General features: G+C 44.2%; 1 protein-coding gene across 3 annotated transcripts in view; it reads left to right on the forward strand.

Moving 5' to 3' along the window:
* FYN (FYN proto-oncogene, Src family tyrosine kinase) overlaps positions 1-12,219 on the forward strand; it is a 148,537-nt gene that overhangs the window by 88,087 nt on the left and 48,231 nt on the right. For all 3 annotated transcript variants that reach the window (XM_063329766.1, XM_063329765.1, XM_063329767.1), the window contains one exon: positions 5,383-5,517. The gene's annotated coding sequence lies outside the window, so the exon portion shown is untranslated. The remainder of the gene's footprint in view (positions 1-5,382; positions 5,518-12,219) is intronic.

The raw sequence follows: 12,219 nt of genomic DNA on the forward strand, positions 1-12,219 counted from the left end.
CCTGGTAAAAAGTCTCTCTCCCATCTTTCTAATAAGCCTCCATCAAGTATTGAAAGACCTTATGTCTCCTTGGAGCCTTCTCTTCTCCAGGCTGAACAACCCCAACTGTCTCAGCCTGTCTTCATAGGAGAGGTGCTCCAGCCCTCTGACCATTTTTGTGGCCCTCCTCTGGACTCACTCTAGCAGGTCCAAGGTCTTGTGCTGAGGACCCCAGAACTGGACACACTACTCCAGGTGGGGTCTCATGAGTGGATTAAGGAGGAGAATCACCTCTGTTGACCTGCTGGCCACGCTTCTTTTGATGCAGCCCAGGACACAGTTGGCTTTCTGGGCTGTGAGTGCGCATTGCCAGCTTATGTCCAGTTTTTCATCCACCATTGTCCCCAAGTCCTTCTCGTCAGGGCTTCTCTCCATCACTTCATCCCTCAGTTTGTGCAGATACTGGTGATTGCACCGACCCAGGTTCAGGACCTTGCACTTGGCCTTGTTGAACCTCATGAGGTTCACAGTGTCACACTCCTCAAACCTGTCAAAGTCCCTCTGGATGGCATCCCTTCCCTCAAGTGTATCAGCTGCAGCACTTGGCTTGGTGTCGTCTGCAGACTTACTGAGGTTGCATTCAATCCCACTGTCTATCTCATTAATAAAGATATGAACAGTACCAGTCCCAGTATCAACCCTTGAGGGACACCGCTTGTTACTGATCCCCATTTGGACATTGAGACGTTAACTGCAAGTCTTTGGATGTGGCCATCCAGCCAATTCCTTATCCATCAAATAGCCCATCCGTTAAATCCATAGCTCTCCAATTTAGAGACAAGGTGTTGTATGGAACTGTGTCAAAGACCTTACAGAAGTCAAGGTAGATAGTAAACTTTTATTTTCGTTAAAGCCTCCTTCTCATTGCTAGTATTAAAAAAATGTTTCAGCCATACTTTTGCATCTTGACAAATGCTTTAAAAAAATATAACATGACAGCATGAGAAATTAAAGGAATTCATTATGACATTCAGTCACGTTTTTGATCAGCCTTTTTCCTCTGACTCTCTAGCACAGTGATTCCAAAGTTTTCTCTCTGGAAGATTACGCAAGGAGCAGGACACCACATGCTCCAGGGACTAAAGTGTTTGATAATTCCTAATGATTGGTGGTCTTAAAACTCTTATTCCCTGAACATCACAACATTTACACAGGTCCCAACAAAGCTGAAAAGGTCCTGCAGACTTTGATCATCAGCCAAAGTGTGGACCATGCTTTGTGACCACATTTTGGGAGCAGATCACATAAAGGGTGAGAGATGAAGAAAGACAAAAGTTTGGTTTTTCTTTGTGTAGGGTGACTTGTCGTTCTAGATCAAGTAGTTTCAGTGGCTGTAACACAGGATCAGTCTTCTCTCAGAGACCATGCTTCTTATGGACACTAAAAATGGTAATTTTTATCTCTGTCTTCATTGTGGTCAGATAGCAATGCGGACTTTTATTGTGGTAGAGTGACTCACACAAGTAGCTGCCGAAAAGGGAAGTAAGAGTACATTTCTTCACAAGACTTTCTCTTCTTGGAAGCACTCTAGGCACACAGAAAGGGGAAGTCTTGAGGACCTCATCTGGTTTTTGCGTGATACCATTACAGACAATCTGTCTGCATGGAGTTGATGGGGACCTGGAGGAACAGAAGAAAAGGAAAATTGCGAGTAGCAGAGGTAGAAGACTTTCTTTGGAGATGAAGTAAAAGAGGGTGGAGGGAATGAGCTTGGGATCTGCTTCTTCTGTTTTCATTGTATAAAGTTGAGGGACGAGCCACATACAACCCCGGTATTTTCCCTTACGAGTTCTGAAAAACCATACCATTGATGTATGTTTTTTTTCTTTTCCTTTAATAAAAAAGTTATTTCAGGAGCAACAGCAACCAGGTAGAGAAGAAAATCTTTAGTTTAATCTTTTATTCTCAAGAGTCATCGTGGCTTCCTTGATCTGGTTTCCTACCGTAATTCATCTTTCCCTTGGAAAAAAATATGCTCAGTTAGTATTCTTGCAGTCCCTATCAGTGTTGCCTCAATGTTCTCTGATATCGAACTATGCAGCCTCGAAGTTGCTAAAGCCTGGGCATTTAAATGAATGGCAAGGCAGGAAATTTTCATCCTGACAGTCGGATTGAAAGCAGGTCCATGCAATCCCCTGAATTTTAGAAGAGTAAGAGAGAAGGAAGAAGAACAGTTTGCTTCAAGGTGAGGGTACTATGTTAGGAACTCTTTTGAACGTCCTATGGCCATAAAGGACTGAATTACGCTGTTCCTGGGGTTGTGGATTAATATCCTCTACAGAACAGATGTTTCATGTGTGTTATATGCAAAGAGCCAATTATACATACAAGTCAGGTAAATTTAAGCTATAAATTAAATGCCCTGTATACATCCAAATGATACGTTTGTCTTGGTTCTCCCTTTATTAGACAGGATGTATTAGTTTTGCTGCTGAGAGGTGGGCATGTGTTTGGCTATGTTTTGGGTTGTGCTATGTTTTCTCCTATTGTTTTCTTCAGTGAGAAAAGGAGGTCGGGTAAAACTCTTTTCTGGTCTCTGTTGACATCAGCACATTCGATCTGCCTGCGTCCAAAAGAATTATGTCAAAGCAATTGCCTGCATTTGTTTCTTAGCGTGTTCTCGAGCAGCACTGTCGCTTGAGGGTCAAACTGGAATACATTAAACTGGAATTGGGGCAGAAACTGCAGCCAGCCTCGGGTCAATGATGCCTCTTGAGATTTGTGAAAGTGACACTTCTGAGGTTCATTGCATTAACTTCCATAGCATTTCTGCGTCTGGTCTGGGTGACTTACAAAGGCAGATGGGATGGTTAGTCTCACATTCTCCCATTTAATTCCTTTTCTGTGTGTCTGGAGTAAAAGGACAAGGCTTGCATCTGACTTATTTCTTAATATTTCAAAAAGATTTTTCAAATCCATGTATTAAAGTTGTTTGCTTCTATGTGTTTTTTATCATTTATGTTTAGGAAGATTACCACAGTTACTTCATCTGTAAAAATACATTTGTGGAGTCTAGCCTGTGTGATCTTTGTAATGGTACATCTTTTGACATAAGCAAGCCTTTACAAGGCTTAAAAACACAGTTGGACATGTGCTTAACAGAACATCCTAATGCTGTAGGATGTAGCTGGGATTGTGACGGAGGAAGAGGGAGAAAAATGCATCCAGGAGGACAGAAAGTATTAAGACGCAAAAACACACAATTCAAACTGTACTTTAGCAGATACTGATTCATCTTTATTAGTAGCTCTGAAACCTCGCTCTTGGATCAGCTTTCCCAAAACTTTCGCTCTTTTAGTTACTAAAGAGTTGCCAATCAGAGTTTTGAGTCTTGAGATCTGTTGATAGGAATAGCAGGTACAGCAGAGACCAGGTGGTGGGGGGGGTGTGAATGCATGTGCATGTATTTATTTTTACACCACACTTGGGCAGGCCTTCTTCCTCCCTGAAGTTTTCAGAAGCTTTCTTGCTTTAATTCACGCTGCAGAAGTTTTGTACTACAATAGTTTGCTTAAGATGGGATGTTTCTTTTTATGTTTGTAACATAGCACTGAGATTTTACTATGCTATGTATGTTGTGGTTTAGCAGGCATCACTTACTGAAAGTGACTGGAAGTTTGAAAAACAGGTTTTTTTCCCACCTGTTGAACAGAAAAATATCTGTAGAATCATAATTAAATATAATTAAATGTTGTATGAAATAATGCCTTGTAAATCTCTAGAGTGGCATATATATGAACCAATGATGAGATCAAGTAATTGAGATTATTTTATCTGTTTTATTTGCAGAATTTACACTGCAGCATTCAGTCATAAGTGGGTTCATTCCAGAAGCTTAAAATGAGCTGATGCCAGCAACTGGCACGACTCAAACACTCCTCTGCCTTCCCCACTCCTGCACATTGACAGGATTAATACTTTCTGGCCAAAGGCCCAGGTTATGACAGACAGCACAGACAAAAGCTTGCGCTGCATCCTTAAAAACCACCAGAATTAAATATTGGCAGGCTGTGGGATGAAGCAAATTCGGTAGCCAGGGCCCCCTGCTGATCTTGTGGTCCTTAGGAGCCCACCTGCCAGACCCTGTCCTTGGGATGCAGAGCCAAAAGCTTTCTTGGCAGCACAAAATTCCCTCAGCAGCGTGAAGGGGAAGGAGAAGTTGTGTGGATATCCCGAGTGAGCAGGAAGGTGCTCCTGCAGGAGCAGTGCTCACATCCACTCACCCCGCTTAAAGGCTCTAATATGTTTTCCTGAAGAAGGTAGCCAGTACATCAATTCATCCCGAAAGGGTGAAGTTGGGAGAGGAAATATCTGTAAGGAATGGAGGACTCCTTCCCTCAGCCTAATTCTCTGAGGTCACCTTCTGCGGCTGAGGGATCCCGGGATGGGATCCCAGGCAGATCCCTGGGACTAGATCCCAGTAGCAGTCTGCAGGCAAAGTGAATTGCTGAAACAAGGAGTCACCGGTACTCTCTCAGTGGTAGATCTGTAATAGCTCCCATTGGTTTCCTAAAAATTGTTTCCTTGACATCTCAGTGTGAGGAGCTTTGCACAGCGAGGTTTTGTGTGGAGCCAGGTGCTGGGAATTCAGAGACGGCTGCCTGCAGATCCTGCAGAAAACGGACAATTGGATGTCGTCCGTACTTAGATGGCACCTCAGCCCCAAAAAGTTGGGGTTTCCCCTGGAGGCATTCTATAGGCCATGAGCAGGAAGGCTGCCAGGATTACTACCCTGAGAGGGGAGTGAGTGTTTCTTAGTGGAAACACAAAGCACAGTCTGATGCAGTGACCACTCACCTGACCCCCAGCTTTATGCAGGCAGTAGATCTCACCTGCAGGAGTTCCTGCTTCATGTCTAATAACCCAAGCTGCACGGATGGGCATCCTTTTTAAATCAAGCACTGTTATTTTCACAACTTTGCGGAGACAGACAGTACATCACAACCTGTGGTGTAAAGGGTTAGTTACTGGTTAATTGCCCATAAGAGTTCATTGCTGAAAAAGCAAAACAAAATTGCCTGTTCATAATCTGGATTGGATTAGTTTCTAGTTCCAATGCATTTTCCACCTTTGCTAGATTAGAACCCACTGGTAGCAAATTTATTCCCCATATGAATATTCTAATACAAAATTCCCTTTAAGCTTTTTGTTTATTACGAAGCCTTCTACTACACAGTGTTTTCAGTTCTTTAATCTCTCTCCCCTGAACACTCTTCCAGTTTTCCAACACTTTATTGGAGCAGCAGAATCTGATGCATTATTCATGGAGCAGAGGAACAAGAGCCAAACACAGCATCACGGTAACCTACCTACTCATCTTTTGATTTTCATTTGTTTGTACAGCTGGGGCTCGCATTAGCCCTTTTGGCCACAGCCTTGCGTGGGGAGTTCATGTCGAGCTGATTGCCACCCAGGACCCCCGGTCTCATATTCAGTCTCTGCTTCGGAGGATAGAGTCCTCTCTCTCCCTCTCATCCTGTAAGTATGGCCTGTATTCTTTATTCTTATAAGGTGATTCTGCACTTGGCCATATTAACACCTAAACTGGTTTTTCCCATCTTTCTACAGACCCCAGTTGCTGTGTCAGGTTTGTCCTTCCATTGTTTGTTTTCTGTTGTCCCCAGTCTTGTATGTAACTATAATGACTCAATTTTCCAGGGCGCTGATAAGGCTATTAAATAGTAAAGGGATGATCACCCATACCTGTGGGAACCCAGTAGGAACCCATCTGTTTGCTAATAAATACTTTCCCATTTACAGTTACACTTTGGTTTCCTTCATTTATCAGCTTTTTAATACATTTAATATGATTGTGGACTAAGAAGTGACTTCAATAAAAAATACGTTTGAGATTTTTGTCTGGCCTCATACAGTGCTTTCCACCTATGGAGTCCTGCTCTCCTTGTACAGATGGAGCACACGCCATACAGGCTTCAAATCGTTCGGTTTCTTCATAAAGATGTTCTACAGAACAAGTCAAATGACTTAGGCTTGTAATACTGTCAACAACGCTGCCTTCGTCAAGTGAACTTGTAATTTTTGCATGAAATGACGTCAGATTAGTTGACGGGATCTGTTTTCCTCAAAGACAAGTTGATTGACTTTAATTATAGAGCTGCTTTTTTTTTTTTTTTTAAGATTTTTTTAATTGAGTCCAATGTTGATTGTTCTAGCCTATGCAAAATACTGGAAACTCAGCTAACTGTCCTGTAATTACTTTTTACCCTTTTCAAACAGTCACTGAACATGAGCTTCCTCCTGCCCCTGATCCTTCTCCAGGGGCCCAGAACTGCCTTAGATGCAGCAGTGAGCAGCTCTGAGCTCTCGTAAACCTTCTGAGACAAGTTTATTTCTAGTAACTAATCGGAAACACCTAGAATTGTGTACCTGCTGCTTAACATCCCCTCTCCCGGGGCTGCTGTGGTGGGAAGTTACTTCATCATCCTTATAAACAGATAGTCTGGCCTTTTACCTGTGTGCTAATCAGAAATATTTATTGAATAACTTCTGCCTCTGTCATGCTGTTACGGACGATTCTACCACTTTTGTTGTTCAGGATTCATCTTTCATAATCTGCTTAGAAAGATAAAACGTTACATTTTTTAGAGTCTATCTGCCTTAATTTTTCCTAGTATCTTCATGCTTCCTCTAGATAATCTTTATTTTAGTTTTTTTACTCGTGATTTTCTTCTTCCTTTTTGCTCTTCATGTGTTGATTTTGTATATAACGCTTTATATGTTTTTTCACTTCCCTGGTAAACCCAGCTGTTGGGTTTTTTCATTGTGTGTTATTTTTATCTAGCCCAGTCTTCTTTTCATGGTTGTAACATTGTAGGCATTTGGGAAATGTCTTAAACCATTCGCAGATGTCAGCAACTTTCTGTACGTTCTGTCTTCAGCCTGATTTGACTTCCATTCACTCTAGTTTTGTGAAATTGCCTGTCAGGAAGCATGCACTGTGATTTTAATTTATGTATATATGAAGAGGATATGTTCGTATATTGCATAAATTTTTACCAGTCTGGATTTGATCACAGACCATGTTAGTTGTTTGCACGGAAAGCTTGGTCCTTTTCAGTCTAAACAACCAGTAACGTTCTGCTTTGTGACTCATTTAGCTAATTGGCAAGAGCTTTTAGTTCACAGGGTTAGGAAGGCTGATCTTTCCTTTAAATTACTAGCTAGTAACTAGTCATTCATAGCTTTTTGGAAAGTCCAGGCATGTTTTAGTGCAGTGATACAAGGTCTCCAGCATAAATTGTTCGGATTGAATGGCCCTGACATAACACAAGGGGTTTTTTTGTGCTCCTTGTATGTAGGTGTTGAAGAAGCCCGTCATCCTGTGCTCTGCAGTGATTCCAATGGTCTGTAACAGATACCAATACCCCATCTTGTGTGTATCTTGATTTATAAATATCCAAGGTTACTTACTTCCAAGTTGTCAGTCACTCAGACATCATTTGTGACATATAGTGCCTGTCAGCTCCCCTCTTTCATTTGGACATCTTAAATTTGTTACAACTATTTCTTTTAATTTTCTAATAGTGTAAATCTAGCTACTAGTTTTCTGGAGTATTATTTTGCATTGCTATTCTGCAGGCAGAGGGTTTATCCATTTTTTCAGATGCTTGTAATTAGCATATAGGAAACTGAAAAGGGTCATCTTCATAGAATCGTAGAATAGTTTGGGTTGGAAGGGACCTTTAAAGGTCATCTAGTCCAAACCCCCCTGCAATAAGCAGGGACATCTTCAACTAGATGAGGTTGCTCAGAGCCCCGTCCAACCTGACCTTGAATGTTTCCAGGGATGGGGCATCTACCACCTCTCTGGGCAACCTGTTCCAGTGTCTCACCACCCTCATTGTAAAAACTTCTTCCTATGTCTAATCTAAATACATCCTCTGTCAGTTTAAAGCCATTACTCCTTGTCCTATCGCAACAGGCCCTACTAAGAATCTTGTCCCCATCTTTCTTATGAGCCCCCTTTAAATATTGAAAGGCCACAACAAGGTCTCCTCGGAGCCTTCTCTGCTCCAGGCTCTCTCAGCCTGTCTTCGTAGGAGAGGTGTTCCAGCCCTCTAATCATTTTTGTGGCGCTCCTCTGGACTCAATCCAACAGGTCCATGTCTTTCCTGTGCTGAGGGCTCCAGAGCTGGACACAGTACTCCAGGTGAGGTCTCACCAGAGCACAGTAGAGGGGCAGAATCACCTCCCTTGACCTGCTGGCCACACTTCTTTTGCTATAGCCCAGGATACAGTTGGCTTTCTGGACTGCAAGTGCACATTGTCAGCTCATGTCCAGCTTTGCATCCACCAGTACCCCAAATCCTTCTCCTCAGGGCTACTCTCAATCCCTTCATCCTTTAACCTGTATTGATACCAAGGATTGCCCCGAACCAGGTGCAGGACCCTACACTTCGCCTTGTTGAACCTCATGAGGTTTACATGGGCCCACTTCTCAAGGTCCCTCTGTGTGGCTTCCCATCTCTCAGGCATGTCAACCACACCACTCAGCTTGGTGTCAACTGCAAAGTTGCTGAGGGTGCACTCGATCCCACTATGTCATTGATGAAGATATTAAACAGTACTAGTCCCAATACACATGAGCCTCCCTTGCAGATCATTCCCTGAGCAGTATGTGTAATGACCTCAGGATCGTGATGAAATCAGATTCTCTCTTCTGGTTGCCCTCAGACATGGACATAAAACTTAAAAATAGAACTACCATGTGCTTAGTGATTCTTAGGTATTTTGACCAAAGTGGAAGGAACTTCTGTCTGTTTGCTGGCTTCCTTTGGAAAATCACGGAATCACGGAATCTTCAGAGTTGGAAGGGACCTCTAGAGATCATCTAGTCCAACTCCCCTGCTAGAGCAGGATTGCCTAAAGCACATCCCACAGGGCTGCATCCAGGCGGGTCTTGAAAATCTCCAGAGAAGGGGACTCCACAACCTCCCAGGGCAGCCTGTTCCAGTGCTCTGTCACCCTCACTGTAAAGAAGTTTTTCCGTGTATTTGAACGGAACTTCCTATGTTCTAGCTTGTGCCCATTGCCCCTTGTCCTGTCACTGGGAACCACTGAAAAGAGTCTGTCTCCATCCTCCTTCAACCCACCCTTTAGGTACTTGTAAACATTAATCAGGTCCCCCCTCAACCTTCTCTTCTCCAGGCTAAAGAGTCCCAGCTCTTTCAGCCTTTCCTCATAAGGGAGGTGCTCCAGTCCCATAATCATCTTGGTTGCCCTACGCTGGACTCTCTCCAGTAGTTCCCTGTCCCTCTTGAACTGGGGAGCCCAAAACTGGACACAGTACTCCAGTTGTGGCTTCACCAGTGCAGAGTAGAGGGGGAGAATGACCTCCCTCGACCTACTGGCCACACTCTTCCCTATGCAGCCCAGAATTCCGTTGGCCTTCTTGGCAACAAGGGCACATTGCTTGCTCATGGATAATTTACTGTCTACCAAGACCCCAGATCCTTTTCTTCAGAGCTGCTTTCCAGCAGGTCCACCTCTAACCTATACTGGTGCCTGACATTCTTGTGCATGCTGGTGCCTGACATCCCCAGGTGCAGGACCCTACACTTGTCCTTGTTGAACCTTATTAGGTTCTTCTCTGCCCAGCTCTCCAGCCTGTCCATGTCCCACTGGATGGCAGCACAGCCCTCTGGGGTGTCAGCCACCCCACCCAGTTTGGTATCATCAGCGAACTTGCTGAGCATACACTCTGTCCCCTCGTCCAGGTCGTTGATGAATACGTTAAACAATACTGGTCCAAGTATTGACCCCTGGGGGACACCACTGGTTACAGGCCTCCAACTCGACCCTGCTCCATTAATCACAACCCTCTGAGTCCTATCACACAGCCAGCTCTCAATCCACCTCACTGTCCTCTCATCTAGTCCACACTTCCTCAGTTTCCTAAGGAGGATGTTATGAGAGACAGTGTCAAAGGCCTTGCTGAAGTTAAGGTAGATGACATCTGCTGCTCTGCCCTTACCTAGGCAACCAGTTATAACATCATAGAAGGCTATGAGATTGGTCAAGCATGACTTACCCTTGGTAAATCCATGTTGACCACTTCCAATAACTTCCTGCTCCTGAATGTGCTTGCATATGACATCCATCACGAGTCGCTCCATTACCTTCCCAGGGACGGAGGTGAGACTATCCGGTCTGTAGTTCCCTGGGTCCTCCTTCCTTCCCTTTTTGAAGACTGGAGTGATATTGGCCTTCCTCCAGTCCTCAGGCACCTCTCCTGTCCTCCATGACCTTTCAAAGATGATGGAGAGTGGCCAAGCAATAACATCTGCCAGCTCTCTCAGCACTCGCAGGTGCATCTCATCAGGGCCCATGGACTTATGGATGTCCAGTTTGGCCAAGTGTATGTACATAACCAGTGTATGGTTAAAAGGAACGAAAGACTGACCATAGACTTCCTAGAAGACATCCCTGGTGGCACAGATGCAGCCTGTGGCAGCACAGCATTGTAGAATATGGGGAGCTGCAGTTTGTAGGGTAGTTGGCAAAACAGAGTTGAGAATTACTGGTCTTAGTGGCTTCGTGGTTGGACTGTATGCATCAACACCGTCACTCTTCTCTAAGAAGGAAATTAGGACCTGTCTCCTTCCACATCCCGTTGTCCAGGGTGTTTTTTACTGTCACCTCAGCCTCCCACTCTCTTTGTTTTTTAGATTTCAAAATCTCTGCTAAAAATGGACTAGATGGTAATGTGTCATATTTGTTATCCTGACAAATTCATCTCCAGGCAGTATCTGAATTCTTGCCTGTCCAGTTAACATGCTTAACCTGTGTGCTTCTGAAGTTATTTTCTGGACCAAGAACATCACATGTTACTCACTGTGGTGGGTTGACCCCGGCCATCATCTAAGCCCCAACTCTGTTACTCGCTCACTGTCCCCCAGCAGGATGGGGGAGAGAATCATAAGGGCAAAAGCAAGAGAACTTGTGGGTTGAGATAAAAACAGTTTAATTAGTGAAGGAAACACAAAGGAAACAAGTGATGCAAAGGCACTCACTCACTCACCACGTCCCACTAGCGGACCGATGCTCAGCCAGTCTCTGAGCAATGATTGCTTTCAAAAAACTACCCCCAGGCTTTTATCTCTGAGCATGACGTCATATGGTGTGGAATATCCCTTTGGTCAGTTGGGGTCATCTGTCCCAGCTGTGTCCACTCCCACCTCTTGCCCACCCCCAGCCTACTCACTGCGGCGGCACAGTGAGAAACAAAGAAGGTCTTGACACTGTGCAAGCCCTGCTCCGCAGCAGCTAAGACATCTATGGTTCTGTGGATGTGTTATCAGCAATGTTTTGGTCACAAATCTAAAGCACAGCAGGGTTCGGGCTGCTATGAAGGAACCTAACCGCATCCAGACCCAGGAGACTTATGTAAACTGTCATACCCTGAAACCACAGGGGCGACAGCTGGGTTTGAGAAAACAGGTCTCACTAGTAGCACTTTTTTCGTCGCGTGTAACTGTAAGCAGAGTTTTCGTGTGTTCCCGTTACTGATGTAATCAGTACCTTCAGCACTCTGGTTGCTCACTGGCCTTTGTCACTATGTGGCTGGCACCTTGTCTGGGGTCTCCATCTGTAAGCACCTTTGCTGTTGTAGCTGAAGCCAGCTGCAGTGATGGTGAGAAGACTGGGGATTTTTTTGTGGGCTGGCCACAGGCAAGTTTTTGCTCCTGTTTAGGAAGGGGAGTATTTTTTTCCCCGATGTAACTTTACAAATAAGAAATTTAAATAACGCTTCTAAAATACTAGCAGTAGCAACCTAGGTGAAACGAGAGCCCCTTTGGGAGGGAACGGTGTCTGGACTGGTCTCAAAATAAATAATCTCCTAATTTGAGACTCAGCTTGCTCCCATTTCCTTACTGTCACATCCTCCAAGTTCTTTAGTCATAAATCAGAAATCAGACAAGGTGGAGAAGAGGTTAGTTTCATTTGTGCATAGGCAAAGGGGGATGGGGAGGAAACAATGGGGTTTTTTGAGAGAAAATCTTGCTCCATGCTTCTTACATATTCCAAAGAAGCAAACAGGCAGAACTTTTATACCGCTTCCTTTCCCCGCTTCCTTCCCTGTCCATCCTGATTCACATCTTGCATTCTGCTCCATGCGCTCCCATACTGTGGATCAGATGAACATCCATTAATCCCAGG

Source organism: Chroicocephalus ridibundus, chromosome 3, assembly GCF_963924245.1.
Source record: "Chroicocephalus ridibundus chromosome 3, bChrRid1.1, whole genome shotgun sequence".
Lineage (NCBI taxonomy): Eukaryota > Metazoa > Chordata > Aves > Charadriiformes > Laridae > Chroicocephalus > Chroicocephalus ridibundus.